Source organism: Pezoporus occidentalis, unplaced genomic scaffold (genome assembly GCF_034315485.1).
Source record: "Pezoporus occidentalis ecotype Australia unplaced genomic scaffold, CSIRO_AGI_Poc_V1 ctg13, whole genome shotgun sequence".
In the NCBI taxonomy this organism is placed as follows: Eukaryota; Metazoa; Chordata; class Aves; order Psittaciformes; family Psittacidae; genus Pezoporus; species Pezoporus occidentalis.
Window position 1 is genome coordinate 10723788 of NW_026913103.1, and position 23326 is coordinate 10747113.

A 23326-nucleotide genomic window follows, 5' to 3' on the forward strand; every position below is an offset into this window, starting at 1 on the left:
TACCTGAATCCACCGAGTCCGCCTGCCAACAACGATGTTTACGCAATCACATTTTTCAGTTTTTAAAAACTTCTCTCTTGCCTCATCGCTCTGTGTGAAAAACAACACAAAAAGAGAAAATTCATTTATTGTGCACAATTATCTGTTATTCGCGTTACAGCGGCTGGCTTTCCCAGCAGATATTTAGGTCTTCTGTTTTCTGCCACGTTTCATGAAGATGTTACACAAGAAAGAAGCCCCTTCCCCAAAATTCACACTGACCAAATAGAAGTGACAGAGAAAATCTGGGGGGCAGCCACGGTACCACAGCCCATCACTTGCAGTTCTTGCAAGTGTTTGTTGCAGGACAATGCAGTTCTCCTGCACCCAAATCCTCTGCCCTCTCCTGCCTGGCAGCACCAGGACCAGTGCCAAGCAGACATTCAGTGTACCAAAAGCAGAAATACGAGAGAAGAGAGAGCTACTTAAGTTTCTTTCAGTTTCAACAGTAAATACATGCCACTAATAACCACCACAGCAGCAATGTAAAAATACATGCAAAATTACATTGGTTACTTAATCTACAGTTTCCCTGAACTTTGCACCTACAACACTATTTCTGCAGTAACTCCACTTAAAATTCTTGAAGGGTCTGTGTTTACTTCTCAGTTCACATATTAGTAGCTTTTAAGTTTCAGTGTCAAATTCTCCTACCAATACACCAATAAAACAAAATGTACACCTCACATAAGAAATTTCCACACTTAAATAAGGAAGAAAAAAAGGCCCATATGGTAAAAACCCAACTGAAGATCCAACCTCTAAAAAACCCACCAGCCTCCCTGAATGGTCAGAAGACACATCGTAAGTAAAGAAAGAATGCCACTGGATTTTCAGGACTGGAAATGCCATCAATGTCAGTATTTCATTGCTTTCTCTGAAAGGGAACAAAACAAACCACATAAGGAGATGCAACTCAACAATCTGTACATGATCTCTTGCCCACCTTCAGAAGGGCACATGAATTAAACACAGCCACGCAGCATGGGCTAGGGGATATGGCTGTGACACCCTTCCTGCTATTTCAGGGCTCGGGCATTTGGCATACTCTGTCCATCATCAACATGGATGTCTGCCAGAAAGTTCTGTGTCAAGCTTTCAGTCACAGTGGTCTGACTGAGCTATTCCTGAGAAAGTGGTTGGAAAGACTCAACAAATTCCGGCAGCAGAGAGTTTAAACTTCAGACTAGCCATGTGCCTGCCGCACAAAGCAAAGAGTATGGTCAAGCCCAGGGCTGAGGAGAAGAGAGGTAGCCTTTGCCTCTGGCATCTGCTCCCAACCAGGCTGGGCCATTTCCCGAGCAAGGACATGGACTGAAGCTCTCTCCTGTTCCAGGTGACCTCCCTGCCACAGCCCCAGCAGCCTGGAGCCATCTATACTCAACACAGAGCAGCCAAGAGCTGGGCTAGGGGGTGACAGGGAAATATACATAAGAACAAGAAATTTCACTTAATGGGGATGGAAAATTGGAGGTAGGATAAGGAAAGAACATCACCGAGAGCTGCACAGTGGCTGTGCAGCCACAGCACTGCCAATGAATCATATTCAAGCCTCTACAACACTGGTGGACACTGTTCACCATTTGTCTGCTTCCTGCTTTTTTTCTTTGGTGTATAGAGAGAACATTGATGAGTGAAGCACTGAAAAGGGAAGAAAATGTGGTGGGCAAGCGCTGCCTACAGCGGTTCACTTCACCCTCTCCTGCCACGCTTGGCACATGGGACAGACCTGAGCTGAGCATCAGGGCTATAGATAAAAGAGCAGGACAACTCTGACAGATGTTAACAGTGAAGACCACAGCCACCCTGCCACTCCCTGCCACCCCTCTCAGCACTCGGGCAGATGAGCCATGCCTTGGAGAGCTGACACACTGCTCCAATGCAGCACTGCTCCAGTCATTTAAACCCAGCATTTCCCAAGTGGCCATTAATGGCGAGTTCCTAACCAACCTGAAATCCCGGCTTCTCTCAAGCAAAACTAATGAACAGTCACAGCAAAGAGAACTATACTCCCAGCATATGAAACACTATGTGGTGTGCAGACATCTCAGCAGCAAGACTGTAAGATCCTCAAGATCCTTTGTCCTCTTGTTTTAATTCTCTTCCTGTAAAGATGCGGCAATGCTTCCCAAATCATTTGTTAAACCCTCAAGCCTGACACTGATAAACAGAACAAGTTTGTGAGGAAAAGACAAACTTCTTCAGTTTATGTGTAGTGTGCCATAAATAAAAGCCCAGGGCTAAACACCAAACAGTGAGGAAAAATCAAGATGCTGAACAGGGCATCAGCCCAGGGCTAGAGCTCTACACTCAGTGCTAGGCAAGGGACTTCTAGGAAGAGCATGATCACATATTTAGAAATGTAATCAAAAACTGTATATGCATCTACAAGACTTAAAATTAGGTCTGCACAAATCCTTTTTATATCTCACTGAGTCACACTCTGACCTTAATTATATTGTAATGTTTGTGTAAGAAAATAAAATTAACAGCAAATAGCTGAAACCGCCCTAGCTATTATGCTGCTTTAGACATTCATAGTGCATAACAGAGTACAGGTCTACAGTCAACCAAATGCACACTGCCGAAAGACAGACCTTAAAGGTAAATAATTCAGGGCTTGAATTCTTTAAGGTAAATAATTTAGGGCTCTGATGAACTTGCTGACTGCAAATAGGGATTTCCACTGTAAGGAACCCTCTAAACTGCCCTACATCCAATCCCCAGGAGTGCAGAGCAGAAAACTGTCAGTAAAAACATGCCTCAAATATTCCTGGCTATAGCAGCAAGGACTCTAACACAAAAGGAGTCTTGGGTAGGAAAAGGCAGCTTCACAGTTTGGTTCCAGTTCTCTGTACTGCTCCCATGAGCTGCTGAAAAGGAGGTGCAATTTCAGAAACACCACTTGGGCAAGCAGTGAGATGGTCTGTAAAGCAAGCTAGTTGTCCCATGCTGCGTCTCACTGGAAAAACCCTTCAAGGGTAGCCAACAGAGAAGTTTGGGCCAAAGGTGCTAAAAACACGTGGCTATGGGCGAGACTATAACCTCTTTGCTAAATGAGGCAGCCTGTAGATGAAAAGGAACCAAAGCTTTGACTCCTCCTTACTTCACAATCTCTCTTCCTGATCCTCTTACAGAATTGACTACGGTCAATTTATCATCACCTGGGAATTTCTGTGCATCCATCAAAAGGCATCTCAGCCACACAAAATCCACCAACAAACCACAGTTATCAATCCTTATCAATTCTTAAACTATCAGCAAATGCCAGCCTTCCCAGCATACATCCTCTAGTGCCAAGGAGTCATTCACAAGCAGCAACTATTCCTGACCAAGCAAGGAAACTGTATTAAAATGGAGATAGAGTGAACTGCCAGTTATACAATGTTGTCGCTGCTAAAAAAACTCCTGAGGATTTTCATGCTGTCTCACACACACACACATACAGTAATATGTAAAAACACCCTGGAGTTGCCCCACACCCTCGTACAAGACCTACTTGAAACCAGACCGTGGAAGAAAACTCCGCCTTTCGCCACCAGTCACGTCACCAGCAATAGCCAAGACGCTGCAAAGCTGCTGATGAGCCTGGAAACCACACAGGAGCATGCCCACGGAGGAGCAGTTGAGAATGCAACTGCTGTTTCTGCTCCATGCCCAGTGGAGATGAGATCTCATAGCCAGCAGAGATCTGGGTCACCACCAGGAAGCTGGAGTTATCCTGGCATCATCTTCTAGGTAATGTTCCCAAAAGGGAGAACAAATCTGCAGCAAGGTTGCATCCTCTGAGTCCCTGAGTGCAAAACAAAAGCCACCACCAGTGGTTGCTTTGGCCCCTGGCAATAACATCCTATAAAAAAAAAAGCCAACCAGCATGTCTTGTGTGTAAACTATTTTGCAGGAAGAGTTTGCTGTAAGTATGAGGTTCAGCTTGCAAACGCAACTCAGCTGCTAAAGTCTGCCTCCTAAACACCAAGCTAAAAGGTACTTGTTTGTCTATCCTGTATTTCAAAAATGAAAACCCAAACATGGGGAAGTACAAAGCAAGAAAGACAATGAAGTATGAATTTTAAACCTGAGATGTTTGTGAAAACGTATTTGTGAAAAATAAACGTGCTGAGTCTCCACATAATCAAGTAGCTGATACCTATCCAGGCACAGGACTGAAAACCAAACCAGCTTTCCAAGCTCTGCTAACCAAAGCTTTTACAATCTTCCTGTACACCATTTCCTTGTTTACGTCTCATGGCACTAGAGTTCAACTTCTAGAGAAACACGAATGGTGAACCTCGAAAGTGAAATGTGATATTATTTACAGAATAAGAAAGCATGCTGTTTGCAAGAATCTGTAGCTGCACACATCCCAATCCTGTTCCTCAGTCCAACACCCACTTCTGAAATCCTGTACCAAACAGATTAGCTGATGTGCACATGCTTGCGCTCTTGCGGAAACAATAGTCTCTTTCAGCCCGTGCAGTCTTCTGAAGAACCAGGCGAAAACGTCATGGGAAAAGTTAGGAAATATCTGCAGAAAACAGTCCGCAAGATGAAAGGCAGAACAAGCCTTTTAACTCATATGAAGTACATAACATGGAGGAGAAACGCACAGCTTTGTTACCTAGCCGCTCTGCCAAAGGGCTTTGCTTTGGATGGAAAAGGGGCTTAAAACAACTCTGGAAAATAAAACACTCGGTGGAGGAACAACTCCCTTACAAACAGAGCACTGCAGGAGAAACCCAGCTTGGGGAGCTGTGCGGCAGATTGAAGAGCTGATACCCACTCCTCTTACACGCAGGGCTCTACTGTTGACGGCAGGAATCTTGGCAGGCAGGATGAATCCTCCTGCCCCCAGTGCACAGCACTCCTCCCTTCACTCCCCTCCCAAACAAAGCTCTGCTACTGTGGAGGGCACAGCACTACTTTCTAATTAATCTAGCACTAGGTCTGAGCTGCCTTGGGGTTAAGCTAAACATCTTCTGTCTTTAACCACTACGGCAGAAGTGACTATAGAGAGAAACACTGCCATAAGGATAGGGAATTGAGGACAGAAAAGAAGCCGCAACAGAGCCGCCCCTGACCTCTCAAAATTTTGCCTCCAGAGGCAAAAAAATAAGAAACTGCATTTTGAATCAGCAGGGAAATGGGGCAGAGCGACTTGCGCTCAGTAACATTATGGTTGGGAATATCACATAGAAGACATTCTGGAGTTGTACCTTTCACCTTCTGTTCCAAACCGCAGGTCTCCCAAAACCCTGTAAGAAAAAAAATACCCCTTCCCCACTCTCAGGACAGCACTAAGCACTGAGAGAGACATTTGCAATGAATACAGTTCTACAAATTCTTGGTGCTCCTCTCGCAAGGGGCTACAGAACTCCTGCAGGAAACAAACACTCCTTATCAAAGCAGATTTTCTCTGTATGCATTCACGCTGCCTGTTATTTTTTAATTGTCTGGTATGCATCTTCCTACAGGATTGCTTATGGTAAAGGAAATACTGACATTAGGTCTGCAAAAACCAGTGTCTCCTGTCCTATGCAAACGCCACAGAGGTTAATAGTGGTAATCGCGGCTCGAACTCTGCCTTTGCCTGATGCCAAGCAGAACATGTAACTCCTGGCATCTTACCTCTCACGGGTACTTCTCCTCAACTCACACTCACTCTCTGCAGGATTTTACTAAGCAGTTCATCTAAACCTGATGCTAAGTACTTTTTCAAACTGCAGGAGTGAGTCAAAGTACAATCTGATGTGTTTAATTGCACAGACACTGCATGAGAATATGAGAGCTGATCACAAAAGAATACAAGTTGTTTTCATTTCACAGCTCTAAGAGTCAAAAAGGGTGTGTAGGACCCTGATATATACCAGATGCTTTAAAGTAAGGTGGAAAAACTGGTGTGGACACATTTGTCCATCGTGAAAGCTTCCCGACAGCTACCAACTGGCCATGCTGTAGCAAGCAGCCTTGCTCTGCCTGTGAAAGATTACAAGCATACTGGAACGGGAGTATTCACAGCTTCCATGAACATATATAATCCTGCTTTCAATCCTGCTCACTTTTCCTGAAAATAAATACGGCAAGCCCATCAATACAATGTAAGAAAGCTTCAAAACAGAACTCCTTTTGTTACATAAATTCTTGTACCTATTTAAGAAAAATGGATTATTTTATAGAAAAATAATTTGTTCCACATTCAACACAAGAGATGGAAGAGCAGAAGTTTTTCACTTGTTTGCAGAGAGTCTTGAGTCAGTTCCTTCAGAAATTTTTGTTCAGAATTTTTGTTCGGATTTAAAAAAATACATTTAAAAGACTTTTGCCTCAGCTACTATCCTCCCTGCTCTAGAAAAGCACTGCCTATGCCAGCCTTGAGCTCAGCACTGAAATCACTCATTCCAGCATAGGACCATGGAGATGATACTTTGCCCATTAAGTATCCCAGTGTCTTCCTTATTACTCTGGAAGGATACAAGTGAATGAACCACACTTTTTCTGAACACCACTTTCTGCTTTTATTGAGTACTTCAGTTACTGGTTCCATCTGCACCTCCTTGCCCTTCGAGGCATCAGTTTAAGGTTGCTGGGTCTGATTTTCAACTACCCAGCTGTAAGTCTCTTTGAGGAAAAAAGGTTGGAAGCTATTAGCCCTGTGAGAAAACATGCATTTAGTCCACAATCACGGGCTCCTGAAGCACAGCTGTTAAGCACAAATCTCAGTTTCTGAAATTTTCTTTCTGTTGCCTCATTATCTTTACTACATGCCAGCAGAAACCAGAGTCCCCGCAGGCAGAGGGAGGAAGTCTTTATGCTTCCAGCTGCATCTAATGCTGGCTAGTCAACCAGATGCAAAATGTTGTATCAACCTGATGTTTCCCTTCAAAGTCTCAAAATATTTCTCTTACTGCTGGGACTAGGTGCTTGTGGTTTGAGTTACCGCTGGGGAAATGGAATCTCACAGCCAGCATTTCAGATTACTTCCCAACACTGCCAAGCTGCCCTCAAAAGAAGAAAACAACCAGAAGATGTCAGACACAAAATGGCTTAAATCAGATACCCAGAAAATATTCTGTCATAAACAAAGTTAAGTGCAATTAACTGAAGGCTGAAGCTCCCAGCAACTCATCCTTTTAATCTTAAGAGTAAGATAGGATCTTTAAGAACTACCCCTGGCCAAGAGGTCCAGACCACTAAATTTAATCCTGCAGGTGCTGACTTCATGCTGTTGTTGTCTTCCAGCCAGACTATTCCAGTTAAGCAGCCTTTAATACTTTCAGCAGAATCCACAGACTGAAACTTCATTTTTTAAAGTATAGTCATGCACAAAGAAAAAAAACATTTCAACTTGCCAAGGAAGAACAGAAATACCAGATCAATGTGCATACAGTCTCAGAACTATAACCCTAATCCCTCGCTTGCTAAGAAATCTCTTTCAAAGAAATGTTTATGTTAAAATTTAAAGTTATGTTCAACATTAATCTTAGGGAATTTTACAGCAGAACGCACCAATTTTAAAAGGATTCTACAGTTTTAATGAATTCCTAGAACCCATAGACAGAAATTAAATGGGGGGTACAGTGTTGGCTAGACATATTTCAATATTTGTTACCATAGAAACAAGCCAGCAGATTTAGGTTTTGGAGTTATCCTTGCTATAAAATATTAAACTTCTTACAGTTTTTGCATATGTATATTATGGCAAGAACACTGTCAATCCTGATAAAGCCCAAAGCATCTTAATTATTTAACAAGATTTTTTTGCTTCTTTTTTTTTTAACAGAGTATCTTTTATTATTTATTTTTTTTTTCCTTCAGTAGACTGTATTTTAAAATCCTTCAACACTTCCAGAATACCAAAAGAGACACTTCTGGCTGACAGAATAATATACAGGAGATGCACAGGAGATAAAGGCTTATTCCTCCACGATGCTACAGAGAAGTGATAGATAAAAGGCACATATATTCTGATAAAGATGATTCAACAGTAATGATAAAAATTGTACCAATTAGCAACTGTGATAATTGTACTGGCTAAAAGTACATTAAATATCATATTTCATTTGAAAAAGCATTCAGACTTCAAATTTGGTATTTTGTTTTCAACCCAAGCAATGGGGAAATGTTGAAGTACAGCATTTAAGTGACTGAGATAACATCTCAACACTTCAACGCTATGAAATACTCCTGGCAGATGCCTGAGAAATGAAACAAACGCATTGTCCTTTCATGCTTCAGAAGAGCATCAACAGTTGTGTTCAACCTTCAGTGCAATCAGGACACAGAAGGATCAGCAATTCAAACAATAAGGAAAAATAGAACTTTACTCCAGCAAAACTCCTTCAAAAAGGAAGGAGAAAAACCTTGTTTGGACAACTGGAATGGTGGAGGGGACTGACAGCTCAGCTTGCCATCCAGAGGAGTCCCGAACATCATCTGTTGCTGGGATGCAAGCTCAGCCCGGAGCAGTGGGAAAGATCAACACTTAGGCAAGCCCAAGTTCACCACTGCCAGGACTGAATGTGTGCAAGTGACTTTGACCTTGATTTCACAGTCAAAACTGGTTGCATGTTGTGGCCCTCACTTTTTGTTTGGATTCAAAAAAATCTGTTTACTGGAGCCTCGACATGAGGCTTCCACATGATGAAACACTGAAAAACTTGGGAGTAAAAGTCATAACCCACGCAGTTGTTTTGGTACTATATTCCAGCACTGAAGTGGACCAGGAAAAACACCAACAGAATCAAAGCAAACCAGAACAAAGTAAAGAAACTGAGCGAGACTGAAACATCCTCTTCTTCCAAGAATTGAACAATGCTTTTTACGAAGTGCAAAGATAAGTAGCGGGATTACCATTTCCTAATGCTTCTGAGGTCAGTCCTCAAACACAGGCTCTCAAATAGCCAATTAAATGTAAGCAGTCCTTACACTCACATGTGTACTATCATCTTAGAAAAGCCCAACAGCTCAAGCCTCTTTAAAAAAAAAAGGAAAAAATTATTCTTGAAGACTTGCAAGACAAACCTTTAACTAATGGAAAAATCGCCAACACTTTAAAAGAGGAAAATGGTTAAGATGGCTTAATTTTAAATGAGTAAGAATTCAAATGTCACTTCCTGCATGTGACATAGATTTGAAGAACCTTGCATTTTTGTTTTCTTTGGTGTGGTTAACGGTGGAATCTTTGTAGAATACATTTCTATGGCATTTACTGTTGCATGTTTATGTTCAGCAACTGCTTTACATAATTCTGAACACAAGAAAAGCAGAAAGTGATTTTTACTCCATGAAGAGAGAGAGAGAGAGATCTAAAAAGTAGCATGCTACTAGGGCTTTCAAAAGAAAGAAAGGCTGGAGAAAAACTATCCCAGCACTCAAGGGAAAAATGCACAGTTTCCTTTCACTGACAACTGCAGTGAGGTACAATGAATTTATTTTATCTGAGCAGCTCTGTATGCACATTAAAGACAGAGCAACGGTATGTACTGCAGAGAATTTATCCACACGAATCCACAAAGGGCACCACTATCAACCTGCAGTCAAGAGGTGGGAAGTTATTCAGACGTCTGAATAAGTTCTGGAATTATAAAAGATGCAGGCAGCACATGTTGCCAAAGATACGGCAATGCACATACGCATTCAAATGCAGAGCTATAAGCCCACTCAACATGCTCCCTTGTACTCTTCAGGCCAGGTTTGTCCCTTAGGGAGCTGTACATCACTGGACACAGGGCTCCAGGGTATTAATTTCCAACTGCTGCTGCAGGTGTCAACACCTCAGCTCATCCCCTCATCCTTCTTGACAACCATTTTGCAAGTCAGGGGCTGGTTTGAAGAATCAGTTAAGAAACGTGATGTGGCTTTTCTGAAGTTTTATGTGGAATTCATGTATACAAGTAAAAGAAAGAAGAGAGAAGTCTACATATGTGCTGCAGGTGTATCCTGGAACAAAAGTGCTATCATTCAACCAGAGTGCTCAACTGACAGACTGTGCTGCGTCACAAAACATGAACACCCTGAGAAACGCATCCACACAGCGATGGTTTTTAAATCGTTTGATAAACACCTCTCCCATTTAAGTGACAGATTGTCGCGCCATTAGGGATGGCTTGGGTTGCCCTCCTGTGGTGGCAGGACAGCATGCCCCATGCCTGGGCCCTGAATGAGGACACGCCAGCACTGGGTGCCTAAAGGAAAGGGAGGGACAGCAAAACCCTTGCAGCAGCACTGCTGAACTGGAGGAAGGTGTGCTCTAGTTCCGGGTAACATGGCTCCATTTGGTCTGCTCAAAATAGATGCTTTAGAAAATAAACCAGAGAGATAAAACAGGAGATGGTGTTTCTCTGTCTTGTCACACAAGAAGAAAGTAGATTTCAACCAAACAAAAACCTCATAGAATAAATAATAAAATGGTTTGTGTTGGAAGAGGCCTTGAAGCTCATTCAGTTCCAACCCCCCTGCCATGGGCAGGGACACCTCACACTAGACCAGGTTGCTCAAAGCCCTGTCCAACCTGGCTTTGAACACTGCCAGGGATGGGGCAGCCACAGCTTCTCTGGACAACCTGTGCCAGTGCCACATCACCCTCACAGGAAAGAACTCAACACGTGTAAAAGAAAATACTCTATCAAACATACAATTTACCCAACAGCAGTTCATTCCCTTTTATACCAGGGAGGCCAAGAGCCCAGTTGGATTCATGGGGCATGAGCTTCCCATCTCCTCCAGACTTTGGAAAAGAATATAAACATATCATGATCCACCATGTCTTCACTGAGTAATTAAACAGTAAAGCCACCATACGCTGTTGGGATGTGTATTTGCCATCTGAGGTGGGGCAGGAGTACTGCTGCCTCCTCCTGCATCTTGTGGACAGTCACCAAAATAAAGAAGGGGAATTGTTGTACACAGAGATCTGAACTGGCACAGAAATGCATACTGCTCTTTTAATATTGGAAAATTAACATGCAAGAAAGTTGATGAATGGGAAGGATTAAATATAGAACTAAAAATAAGCAAAATGATTAATTGCTAGGAAAGGGAACTGATGATTTATAGAGGAGAAAATCAGTAAGATTTAGGAAAGTAAAGGGAATCAGCAGCGGGTCAGCTGCAGGGTGGGACCATCTGGTGCATATGAGCCATGGGCAGTACAGGGCTCATGCCCCTGGCTCTGGCTGACCCTCTCTCTTCCCAGCCTCGGCATGTGTGGAGCAGACACAGCCAAAATAGGCGGTGTTTAGAGGTTACTGGCTGAAAATAACCAACTTTAAAAACAATAAGCTGCAATTGGTTTTAAATAATATCCCATAATCTGAAACAAAAGAAAATGGTCTCTTCATTCAATTAAATGCTTCCATGTGGTCTTGCAGTGGGATGGTGGTAGCACTGTCGTGCTCACATCGTCATATTCCAGTGCTTTCTAGACATTTGTAAAAATAAACGCATAGTTCCTTAGCGCTGTTTTCATTTATCTTAAGAAGGGATAAATAGTAACGGAAACAAAAGGCATTTTTAGCCTATTTAGTTTTAATTTGGGGTTATAACATCTCAACAGTAACCCACGCTTTTTGTCCTATGCTTCCTTGCTTTGCAACTAATAAAATAATCAAACTCTTTTGCAGTTGGCATGCAACTGACAGGCACCCCAAAGCAGCATAAGCCCTAGCAATAATCCACACCTAAAAGTCTATTATGATCAGCCACTTGCTTGGTGTCTTCAATCCATTTGCTTTTGTGGGGAATGTTAATACAGAGGAAAAAAACCCACCCAGATACGCTGTGAAACCGTAAAAGCACTTCTCATTTTAGCATAACACCTGCTTGATTTTTTTTTTTTTACTTAATGCCATTTTTAAATCACTTGCAAAAACACTTTTTTTTTCAGTTAAAAAAGAAAAAAAATGATACAACTGACTACACCCTCTTTGGGTTATGCTCATGAATGAGCCGCTGTCTGCATTAGAAACAAGCACCTGGATGAATTCATGGGCATCCAGCAAAGCCCCCTGGTTTCCTTTCCAAACACTAATTTACAAAAGACACTGTCAAATCCCAGCCTGTGAGCAGCCTTGCTTGTAACATACAAAATCTTACGGGTGGAAGCGATGATGTGCAGGAGGCAGAGGGGCTGCTCACTGTGGTGAAGGCCAAGGCTCCAGCTCACAGCAGCTCTGCACAGGGAGACCACTCCCTTGCCCGGAGAGGTTATTAAGACACCAAAGCAAATACTTTTCATACTTTTCTGAAGGTCCATTATGAAATACTGTGCTGAACACTCATTAAGGAACAATTCTGCACTATCTTCGGGAGATCTTGTGCTTCCTCATACAAGTCTTTATGTGGGCTCATCCCCTTCACAGCAAAATACTGTCTGCACGGGGTAAACAGCAGGACATGCATTCACAGAGCCAGTCAGGAATGAAGCTGTCTGAGACTGTGGGTAAGCATCAGCGCATTTCAGTTCAAGCACAGTCATCTTACTAAACAAATGACCCATCATTTCAGCAGGGACCCTTCCCACCACCCTTCATTTCACCTGGTCCAGCTCCCACACATTCTAGGCAGAAATTTCCCATCCTTCGCTACCCAGCGGAAAGGACAAGCTCAGAAGAGCTGTCGCTGGATCGCCGACACACCCTGGGGGGCTTTAAGCTCTGGAAGTGGGCTGAGATAAAACTCATCACCATCTAAGCAGCTTTCTGTGCCTTTCACTCCCATCTCTTGCCTTCACAAGTTCTACACTGTCCTCTCTTCCTCTCAGTCCTCCAGAAGGACATGGGGGGGTTTTTCCTTTCAGAACCTGAGGATATGCAACACTGTTCCCAAAGGACTCCAGCTGCTCCTGCTCCACTGAGGGAAGATTCAGAGCCACGGTTTAAGGAACACATTACCTTGATGCATTTTTCTTGCCAAGGTCCAGTTTTACTCATTAGCCTTTTGAAGAAGTACCTTTTCAGTCATCTCTGAACTCTATGCCCTTTACCCTATACAAAGGGTAAAATCTAGAGGAATAGCACACATTAACTGCTGTGACAGAATTCTTCACGAAGAGCAGTAACAGATCTTTTTAAGAACCCGATATATGTAGGAATCAACATACGAACCTCAAATTTCAAGAAATGCACCACTCAGTTTAACGCTGTATGCTACAACAGTGTTTTACACTCAGCAGCACTATACAGTCTCACTATTAACTAAACAAACTTCCATATTTGATTTAATGGGAAGCTGTTCTTCTAAACAAAATATCTGAGGCAAGAAGGTTTACTTAAGCTGCCAAGTATTTAAATGCAACTGAAAAGAAAAATCAGAATACGCATAACAGATTTCACAAAAAAAGCTGTAACAACAGTTTAAGCTGAAGTGGCCAGCAGATGAAGCAATAGAAAATTGGAAGCAACTACCATATAATATTCAAGAAATATTAAGTTTTAAGTGAAGACTCAACACAGCATTCACACAACAATGCGTGGTGATGAAAAGCACATACTTTGCATAATCAGCAAGAAGGTATTTCAAACACAGCCATCAAAACAGGAGACCGGTAATGTCACACTGAGAACTGGCTGCAGAAGAGCAGGGCTGGTAGCTTGGGCAGGGAGGGACTGGGTGCATGTGCCTGTGCGTCAGCCTCACCACCAGAAGAGGAGGTAACAGCTACGCGCAGCCCTTCGGCTCTGCTGAAGGCTGCCCAGGCAGCAGAGGCATCTGCTTGCTGCCAGCCCAACTGGTACACATGGCTTTGGCAAATACCTTCCCATGAAGGAACACCTCTTGGTAAAACCAGGAGAACCACAACCTGTGCAGCCAGCAGAATCACAGCACCTGATCAGTGCCCACTCTCACCATCCTGGGGAGCCAACTTCACCACCTAGATTTGTGTTGACCCAAGTAGGCACTAACAGCAGCCTCTCTTCTGACACTCCCTAAGGGCACCATCCCCACTGGCTTCCTTCAGACTGGAACATCATGGTCCAGCTCCCCTCACTCCCGGACCAGCACTGTCCTCTCAGGCTCCTAGCAGGCTTAAGCACATGCTTAGCCAGAACTCAGGCTGAACTCCAGGTCCACAAGTTTACTTTTTCCAAGGTACAGAGGAATAACCCAGACCTATGGATGGATTTTATGTGGGCTCTAGAAACCAACTTTTACTTCGACAGGTACCAGATGGGCACAGCCAGACAAAACACCAATTACCTACATGCTCTATCCTTTCTTTCAGCTGATGCAGAGGAAGATACAGAAAGCATTCTTTGGACATCACTTGATGGTCCAGAATCACAGGGCTCCTCCTCTGTGTCAAGGGCCAGCAGTGTCTGCCCTTCCTGCCCTACTTCTCACTTCAACAGTGAGCCCCTTTACTACAGAATCACCCCTGGCAGCTCCTCTCTGGACTTATGCAATTGCTCACACATTCTCCCAGAGTCCCTGTGAGCTGGAGAGTCCCCGTTCATGATCCAAGGGAAAAGCAAGGAGCTTGCCAGCTGCATTTGAAAGAGACAGCAAGAAGCCTGATGATAATGAAGTGCCAGGGTTTTCTGTCTCAGCTTCAGGTAGAACTTCAAGATGGCAAAGAAATCATCCACCCCATTGCAGACGCAGATGCCAAGAGAGCCTTTTCCTTTGTTTTTCTCCTATGTTAAATATTTCACGAGCATGAAATAATATCTTTTTCTTTTAACTGAACTGTCATGTGCTTTGCAGTACCACCATGCTTACAGTGCGGGCCTGGCAAACTCAGATGAAAATGGTCAATGAGCTTCAGGTATGTTTGTTTTGCTGTTCTTTCTTATGTTTGATGCTTTGGAACCTGAAAATGTTGGAATGTGATTGCTATTCTTGCATGATCAGCCCTCAAATACTGCAGGGTTACACACAACACGCACAGCACTGTTTACCAGATCAAGCCCACAAAGTTGTTACTTGGAGAAAATCAATTCCTGCATGGTAGTTATTACAGAACATTAATTTGCACAAGGAAAAAGTGTGTTCTCCCCCGACTTACAAAATGATCTTTCAGTATTACAGCCTTTTGTCTTCTTAGGAGGGATGAGGAACAAACATTTTAAAAAATAAAAAAAAAAGAAAGAAAACTGAGATAATGTGAGAAACCAGCTGATTTTTAACCAATAGACGTAGAGTCCACTGGAAGTCATGGATGCACTTGGGCATTCCTTCAGTCTGCACAGTTTGGGAGCTCTACACCCAATTTCAGACCCTGGCCTGTTGGGCATTATCCAGCCAAATTACATGGAATTAAATCCCAGAGGATATGGAGAGAGGAATGGGCAGGAAGGGGAACCTGCTAGAGACACCACCAAGCAGATGATGGGGCAGCTATTAATCTGGAGGGCAGCTTGGGGCTGCATGCCCTCACTGCAGAGGTAATGGGGACTAACAGGAATGACACAGAGCTCATGAGGAAGGAAGTGGGAAGAGTCAGGCAAGCATCTGTGCCTCCAATTCTGCTACATGAAGGTAATTTGTCTTGAACCAGCTTTGAACTTGTCTAGAAGCAGGCACTGAGCACAGTTTTCCAGGTGAACACCAAATCTGTGCTGGATCATCCAATTGGTGAGACTTTCCTTTCCTGGAAGGCTTTCTGGGGGTTGGCCCAGGGCAGGTAGGCACAAGGCTGTGTGATGGAGCCCGAAGGCAGCATCCCCCACCCTAGGGCGTGCGCCCAGGCAGGACACAGGGACACGCATGCCCAAACCAGAGCTCACCCTGCAAACCTGGCACGTGCATCTCTCAGGCGCAGTTTGTTTCTCATAAGCTGATTAAAGCCAATAGGTTTGTGCTTGTATTTACTGACACACCACGCGTATTTTGCCTCTGCCTGTCACACGCTGCCTGCTTTGAAGAGCACGCTGCAGGCATTCCAGAAGTGCCAGCCAGACCCATGCAGCTTGGGTCTCCCCGTGGCCACTGGTGGCCTTCACTCCACCCCACGCAGGGGCTATCCTGACCCCATCCTCACCAGCTAATGCTCCTCGCTCTCCAGGAGCACCCTGCTGCCTCCTCCCTTCCCATCTCCATCAGAGCAGACATACGTCACACCACCCAGCTTAGTGCTTCTCCTCTCCAAAGCCAGCCATAAGAAGGAACTAATCCTCTCTAAGCCCCAGGAAAGCAGGTAGCCTCCATTGTACATGCACAGAAATGGAGGAAGGGGTGAAAAAGTTCAGCCTGTTTCGCTCAGTACATCCCTGAAGATCAAGCAGAGCACTGGTAAGCACTTTAACTTAAGCTCTTAGGCAACACAGGCTAACCTACCAAATAAGCCTAACAAGCGGGCGCTGAATGTTTATGACATATTTGTTTACGTGACACGCAAAAAATTTACTCTGCCATTTCTCTGGGTATGTTCATTGCTTTGTAAGTTCGTGTGCGCTCACTTGTGGCTCCATGCTCTCAAACCTCCAAACTAATTTCAGCCAAAGAACTGACTGGAGGCAACAGGACCAATCCATGCAGCGCTGTGAGCTTCCTTCAGAAATCTCCGCATGGACTACAGGAGCCACGCTCCCCACTCTCCCAGCCTAACTGCTACACAAGAGAAGCAGGAGGACAAACAACAGCTGCAGGATGGCATTTGCAGAAACCCTGAGGTAACCCGCTGCAAACCTCCCCAGTGCAGGAACTCCGCAGCCCGCTGCCAGCATCACCACTGGACATCCAATGGATTACCTGCCCCCTGGGCTTCTCACACGTGTGGTTATTACGTAAGGTCATGTGCTCCAACACGTGTGTTCCTCGAAGTGATGGGCTCCCTGAACGGCATCCAGAGGATCAAGGAGAGCTTTGAGAGGACGCTGCTGTTCGGTCAGTTGTATCCTGTCCAGACACTTAACTAGGATGTCTCTGTTCTTCTAAGAGGTTTGAGACCTCAGTGTAGTTAATCCATTAATGCAGTGGAACTCCACACCTACGTTACATGTTATGGGATAATGATCTCCAGTACCAACACGGGTAGATATTATCCAGATGGAATATGAAAGTTGCTTTAAAAAGACCTAAACCTTTTAAAACCACTTCACAGTGTTAAGATTTTAAAGTGACTGAATAAATGCTATCTGCTAACAACATTTAAAGTGGGTGGCAATCCTGGGTCTAGCATACGTTTTGCATCAGGACAAAACTATGATAAATTGGTTGAAACCACAGCAATATGCAGTTGACACCCACGTATGTTATACTGGTGCCCAAGAACAAATGATATGTGTAGAATATATCTCAGCATGCTCCATGTATTAGCACTGTTAAGAATAATGCAAGTACTTAAAACCTAAAAAAAGTCTAATGCAGTAGGAAAAGTATGTAAGTTTGTCTTGCACACATACATACTCCTCTGTGTTCGCTACAAAATCTGTATTGTTTACTAAAACATTCTTTGCGTAGATAGCAAAAGATCAACAAGAGAGCATCAAATAAGAAAATAAAAATGAAAGTGATTTTGTAACTATGATGTCCTCCGGCCCTTGTTCCCTATGTTCCTACTGTAATACATATGCTGAAAAATGAAAATAGATGTCATATTTATAAACATGATACATGGACATGCAAATACCACCTGAAACATAAAATAGTAAGCTGCCAGGCATGGCTTGTGAATAACAGTGATGCCTTTGGATATTCCAAGTAACTTAAGTAACAGGAAACCAACAAACTAAATCACCTAGGTCAGGAGCAGCTATGCTTAATGGCAATAAATAATAAATACTGAAAGAATGGTACAGTATAAAAAAACCTTCCCTCTGTTTTTGCAAAGAATGAAGCAGTGCCTGGCTCCTCACCTGCAGCTCCACAATACAGTTATTGTGACTAACTCAGCTGATTTCCCATCTAAAGTTTGTTTTATCTCACTCTGCAGAACTGCACAGATGCTCCTCCCAAAAAAATGAAATCCAGCCTGCTGCTGACACGTCACTCTTAATCCCTAATTCAAGCACTGTGGGAGGATCCTTTACAGATTAGAAGAAGTTACGCTTTCCTGCTAAAACCCAAGTATCAGTTCTGACCAAATCCTACATAGAATCATCCACCTTGCTTGAGGAAGAAAAGCACTTCAGGCTTCACCCAGCACTCACGCCATGGTGCTTCTAAGCAGCCCCTCACCTGCTGGTGCAGGGAACCTGCTAGGGGAAGGGTTCTTTGTTCTCACCTGTATGCCAAGCATTTGCAGAGCATCGGCTGCTTTCAGGCATGGTGAATGGCCTCAGCAGAAGGCGTAAGTAAACCATTACCCCCCTTCATTATTTGTTTTTCTGCTGTAAAACACACTCCAGCAGGTGATGCTGCCACTAAATTTCTCAGTGTTTTAATTACCTGCAAACACATTAACAAAATAAAGGAAGGTGAAATGGCATTTCAAATGTCAGTGTCCCCAGGACTCTTTCTGTTACACAGGAAAATTTCACTAGGAAAAAAAAATCCCTCTACATCAGTGTCTGGAACTAAACACTTGGACTATACCTTGGAAATTAACCTGGACAGGAAAGAAACAAGTCTTTCAGTTTATTAAGGGGATTGATCATTAGCTTGTACAATCACAAATTCTCCTCTGGTTAAATAACGTATTCAGGACAGAGCATAGCCAAAAACCTGATACCTACTGGCACAAAAAAAAAAAGCAAAGGCAAAAAAAAAAAAGATTCTTAAGAAGACTGATAAACGCACACAAACCCCCTTTTCTCAAAGCCTAAGACTTATTTCTCCTGCATTTATCCCACACTTAGCAGATAATTTCCCTAACACCCTTAAAAAGACAGACACTAATTCTACGCATTATTAGTGATCACAGACTAACTGCAATAGTTCTATGCTGAACTTCATGTAGTAAACATCGCATTCCACAGCTTGATGAGCCAGCTTTCAGATAAACATGCTTGCTTAAACAGCAAGTATTAACACCCTGTGGCAATCCAAGTCCATGCACAGTGACTCAGTGCAATTATTCTGAGTGTAACAATAAGTGGGCAGTCATGCGGATTTGTAACTTATTGGTTTAAGCATGAAATTAAACAAGCAAGAAAAATTAATGAAAACTGTTCAATTTTAGAGCAGACTAGGTACAAAATATGGGTAACTATTATAAACATGACATAATCTCATTTTAAAAGACTGTATAACACATAGGTTTTACAAATATTTACAGACATTAATCTTATTAAGTTGATTTTGAGAGTTTTATTCAGTAACAGGATTGATTGGCTGGAGAAACGCAGGCTCAGACAAAACAAAAAACAACAAAAACCCAACAGCTGAAAGCTCTATTTTTGTCAGAATGATGGATTCTTTTCTTAAGTAACTTGTTTTGTTGTCTCTTGTTCCAAGACTATAAACATTATTAGCAGTTCTCCAACTGGCAAGAGTCTGAGATGTTTTGTCTTCACCATTCTGGATTGCTTTTCTGTTTTCTTACACAGTCCAAGAGTCAGAGAAGAGGCAGCTTTCATCTTGCTTCCCTGTATGATCACCCTGCTCTTGCCCACAACTGGATCTTGCCTCTGAAGCAATATATATACACATCCGCTCCACGGGCTCACGTCTGCTTGGTAAGAGGTGGGTTGCAAATCCTGATAAGCAAAGCTATTGCAAACTACACAAGTTTGCATATCTGACACAACCAACATTAACATCCAGTTCCCTGTTGTTTACTTGCTTCCCATAATCACCGACTTCTCACAGCCAAGCTTCCATACAGCTTTCATGTGGCCACAGTTATTTCTGCTTACACCGAGAGGTCACTTCACATGCTGCTAGGAGAAGGGATTCTGCTTTCTTCTGTGACTTCAGGCAGCTTCTAGGAAACTAAGATTTCCTGACCCCTTTCCAACTAAAGGCAAAGGTCAGAGGACCTAACAATGAAGCACAGGGTTATAGCTCAATATTTTAGTGCTAAAAAATTTACCCACAAAAGCAAAGAGGACAACTGCTATATAAAATTCTACACACAGTGACCAAAATACATCTTGTCCAAAACATGTGCTTGTAGCTTAAGCAAGGATTTGCACCCACTAAAACAATACTACTATGTATAAGTTTTCCAAAAAGACCATTTGTTACTAAGCAAAGGTCCAGTACATTAAAATCGGTACATCTGTCTTTTTTTTTATAAAAACATCCCAGAAAGTACAATATATGTAATATGAATAAAACAGGGCACCTGCCTTGCTGGACTTCACTGCTAATGCTCACGTTCATGCTTTACTTCCATGTTACGACCTGCATCAACCCCTCTGCCATCCCCTTGACCTATCAAAAGCATTACACCAAAGAGATTATTTTTTTTTACATCATTGCTAGGCCAGTTATCCTCCTCTTTTCACTAATAGGGCTACATCTGATGTACCATCCTACCTCTACAGTACTCCTCATATGCAGGATCTGAAAGGGTACATATTGGAACAGCTTTGCTCCCAAGTTTTTCAGAGCAGTATAATACTGTCCAGAGCACCAAGACTTCACTACATATTTATGAGCAGCCAATTTTCAAACAATTCCCTCCCCAGGCAAAGAAAATAATCACCAAAAACCACACTGAATATTGTTTCAATATGTGGGGTGGGTCTGAGCTTACAAGCATGGTCTTAGCTGTCCCATACAGAGAATGACAATTTTTATGCTAATTTCCACCCTATCTCCTTTTCTCCATTTGGCCCTAAATCTGCACTGATCAATGTGGTATACCAATGACCCTGTAAATCAATGGCAGGCCCCTTGTCTATTTCACTGGATACAGCCTAGTTTCTGCCACATGTAACACACTGCAATTAGGTATTCTAATTCTTTCCGTAGAAGCTAAGTGTTCCCTGCACAGTTGTATTTTTTGTTTACACACTTTTTTATAAGACTTCCAAATGCATCATTCAGAGGAAACACCAGCAATGTTTAATAGTAACCACATGATAGTAGTTTATACTGTACACAAGAAAATGCCTTCTCAGATCACACTCATGGTCCATCCTACCATCAGCTTCAGCCAGCAGAGCTACAGAAGCTTCAGGGCAAGGTGCAAGAAAACTGGCACTGGTCAATCACAGGAAAACCCACCATATTGTGTCTCTTCTGTTCCCCTGACTTGCTGAAAACCAAGCTCTTTGAAGCTCTTTGAAACCAAGCTTATGCCCCAAAGGCTGCCAGCTAATAACTCTCTCCAATAGCTTCTATGGTGGAAGGCCTCACTCCTTTAGGCTACTCATTGGGATGCAGAAAAGGCTTATGCAAACCTCTAAGGCTTCTTCCATATAAATGATGCTGAGCTACTTTCTCTGCCCCAGACATTTAGGCACGCTTCATTCTGCATGCTCTACGATGAGCATGCAACCACTCACACAAGCTCACTATGTCCTGTGCTCACCACAGCAGTTCCCAAACTGGTCAAGCATGGGATAGAATAAAGACATATGCAGAATGGAAATCCAGCTGCTTTTCCTGAATGGCTTCAGTGAAATTAAAACCCTCCATCTACTTGCTGACTTCCTCCATTTAAGACAATTAGTTAAAAAGGCACACGGCTGTAGAAAACAGGAGTGTTGTACTCAGGGCTTAGAGAAAGGCAAAAAATATTTACTACAGACTGCCTGCATATGAGGAAAACAGACTATCTGATAGAGTCTGAACTTGCTTGTGCACCAACAGCCAAGAAAGAATAGTAGGAATGAATGGGGAAACTTTTACGGTTCCCTTTTCAACCAGGCAGAAGCAAGAAGGGCCTCTGGCAGGTTGATCAGATGACTTCTCTTTTGACTGCTCTCCAAGTAAGGAGAGAGGCAGGAAAGGAAGCGTAAGCCCTACTGTCAGAAGAGCAAAGGCATGCTCTTCTCATGCTCCAGTCCCTGGAGAGCTGCCACCTGATGTACAGCACACCATTATTTTTCATAAGTCCTCCTTCTCCCTGCTCTTGCTCTAGAGGGATATTGGTTCATGCTCCAGCCCTCTGTCCCCATGTTCCTTGTGCAGCCTCCCCACATCTTGGTCAAAGCAGCACAGGAAATAAGGACAGCTATATAGTAGTTGTAAAGCACCTAGGACTCCTTCAATGGGACCTGGCAACTGAGAGTCCCTTCTGAGGCCACCGCAGAGTGGTGGCAAGGCTGCCTGAAGCACCAAAGGGCCTGCCAAACTCAGCCTCCACTCCAGCTTAGCATTCCTCTGCCCAAGGGAAATCATTTCCCCTACACAGATTCACTGATGTACAGCTTACAAGTTAAATACTGTCCCCTAACTCACACATTCACAAGCACATGGTCTGCAGCTGCAGGGAGGAACCCCAGGGGAGGCAGAGCTGTTGATGTGCCATTCATGGCCTGCCACCAGCTGAGAAAGCTCCCATCTGAAAGGATGAATTGCTTATCTTCAGCATCAGATGTTCTTCACACTGTCTTAGATGATCAGTCCGATGTCTAAGCCAATCCCCTCCCTTCCCATAAAAATCACACAGATCCATGAAGGAAAAAACTCCGACCACAACAGACTGTGCTGCTTGGTCCACACAGCACCTTTACCCTTTGCTCCCTTTCTCATGTAAGTGCCAGGAACCACGTGCTGTTACCTTGGGTTTCTCTTCTTTTGAGGACAGAGAAAGACAGATGAAGAGCTGTTCTTCCTATGGCCTCTGTTTCAGCTTGGGACAGGTCTACACTACTGTCACAGAGCCGTAGTAGCTGGGACCAGAGCACTGGGCACGCCTAGCTTGCAAACCAGACTCCTACTGAACAGCGAATACTGTGGACAGACTCCTGCGGTACCCAAATCAACTAGTCCTAAGTTACGCTGGCAATTTCAATGTAATGCTGCTCCCCATCTTCACTGAATCCTGTTTTCAAGGTGAGGGAGGTAGCTTTATGTTGTAGGGATTGTTTTGTGCCAAAGCAGAGAACAAAAGAAGTGATGGTAGGAATGGTATAGAAATGCTCAACCTACTTGACTGGTGGAGTCCAAGGACAGTACACTGGCCCACATCCTCACAGCCAGGAGGAGACCTGCTGGTTGAGCACAGATTCTTTCATTCCTGGAAACTACTGAGAAAAAATGAAATAAAAAGCTAGGTCACTGAGACTACTAAATGCCGTGAGGCATGAGAAACATATGCAGAAAGGCTCATTAATCACACAATACCCTCATCCCTCCCTCCTGTGCCTTGCATTGGGGATCCAAGACAAACACTAGAGTTTTAATCTCTTTTCAAGAAATTACACTAAATGACATGAATCCTTCATTTCTCCATGTTGGAGTTTCTAGGCAGTAAGACTTTGCTATAAATTCTATTCCACGCCAGGTAATCATT

General features: G+C 43.3%; 1 protein-coding gene across 2 annotated transcripts in view; it reads right to left on the bottom strand.

Moving 5' to 3' along the window:
* BACH2 (BTB domain and CNC homolog 2) overlaps positions 1-23326 on the bottom strand; it is a 189793-nt gene that overhangs the window by 146926 nt on the left and 19541 nt on the right. For both annotated transcript variants that reach the window (XM_062608393.1, XM_062608392.1), the window contains exon 2: positions 4-90. The gene's annotated coding sequence lies outside the window, so the exon portion shown is untranslated. The remainder of the gene's footprint in view (positions 1-3; positions 91-23326) is intronic.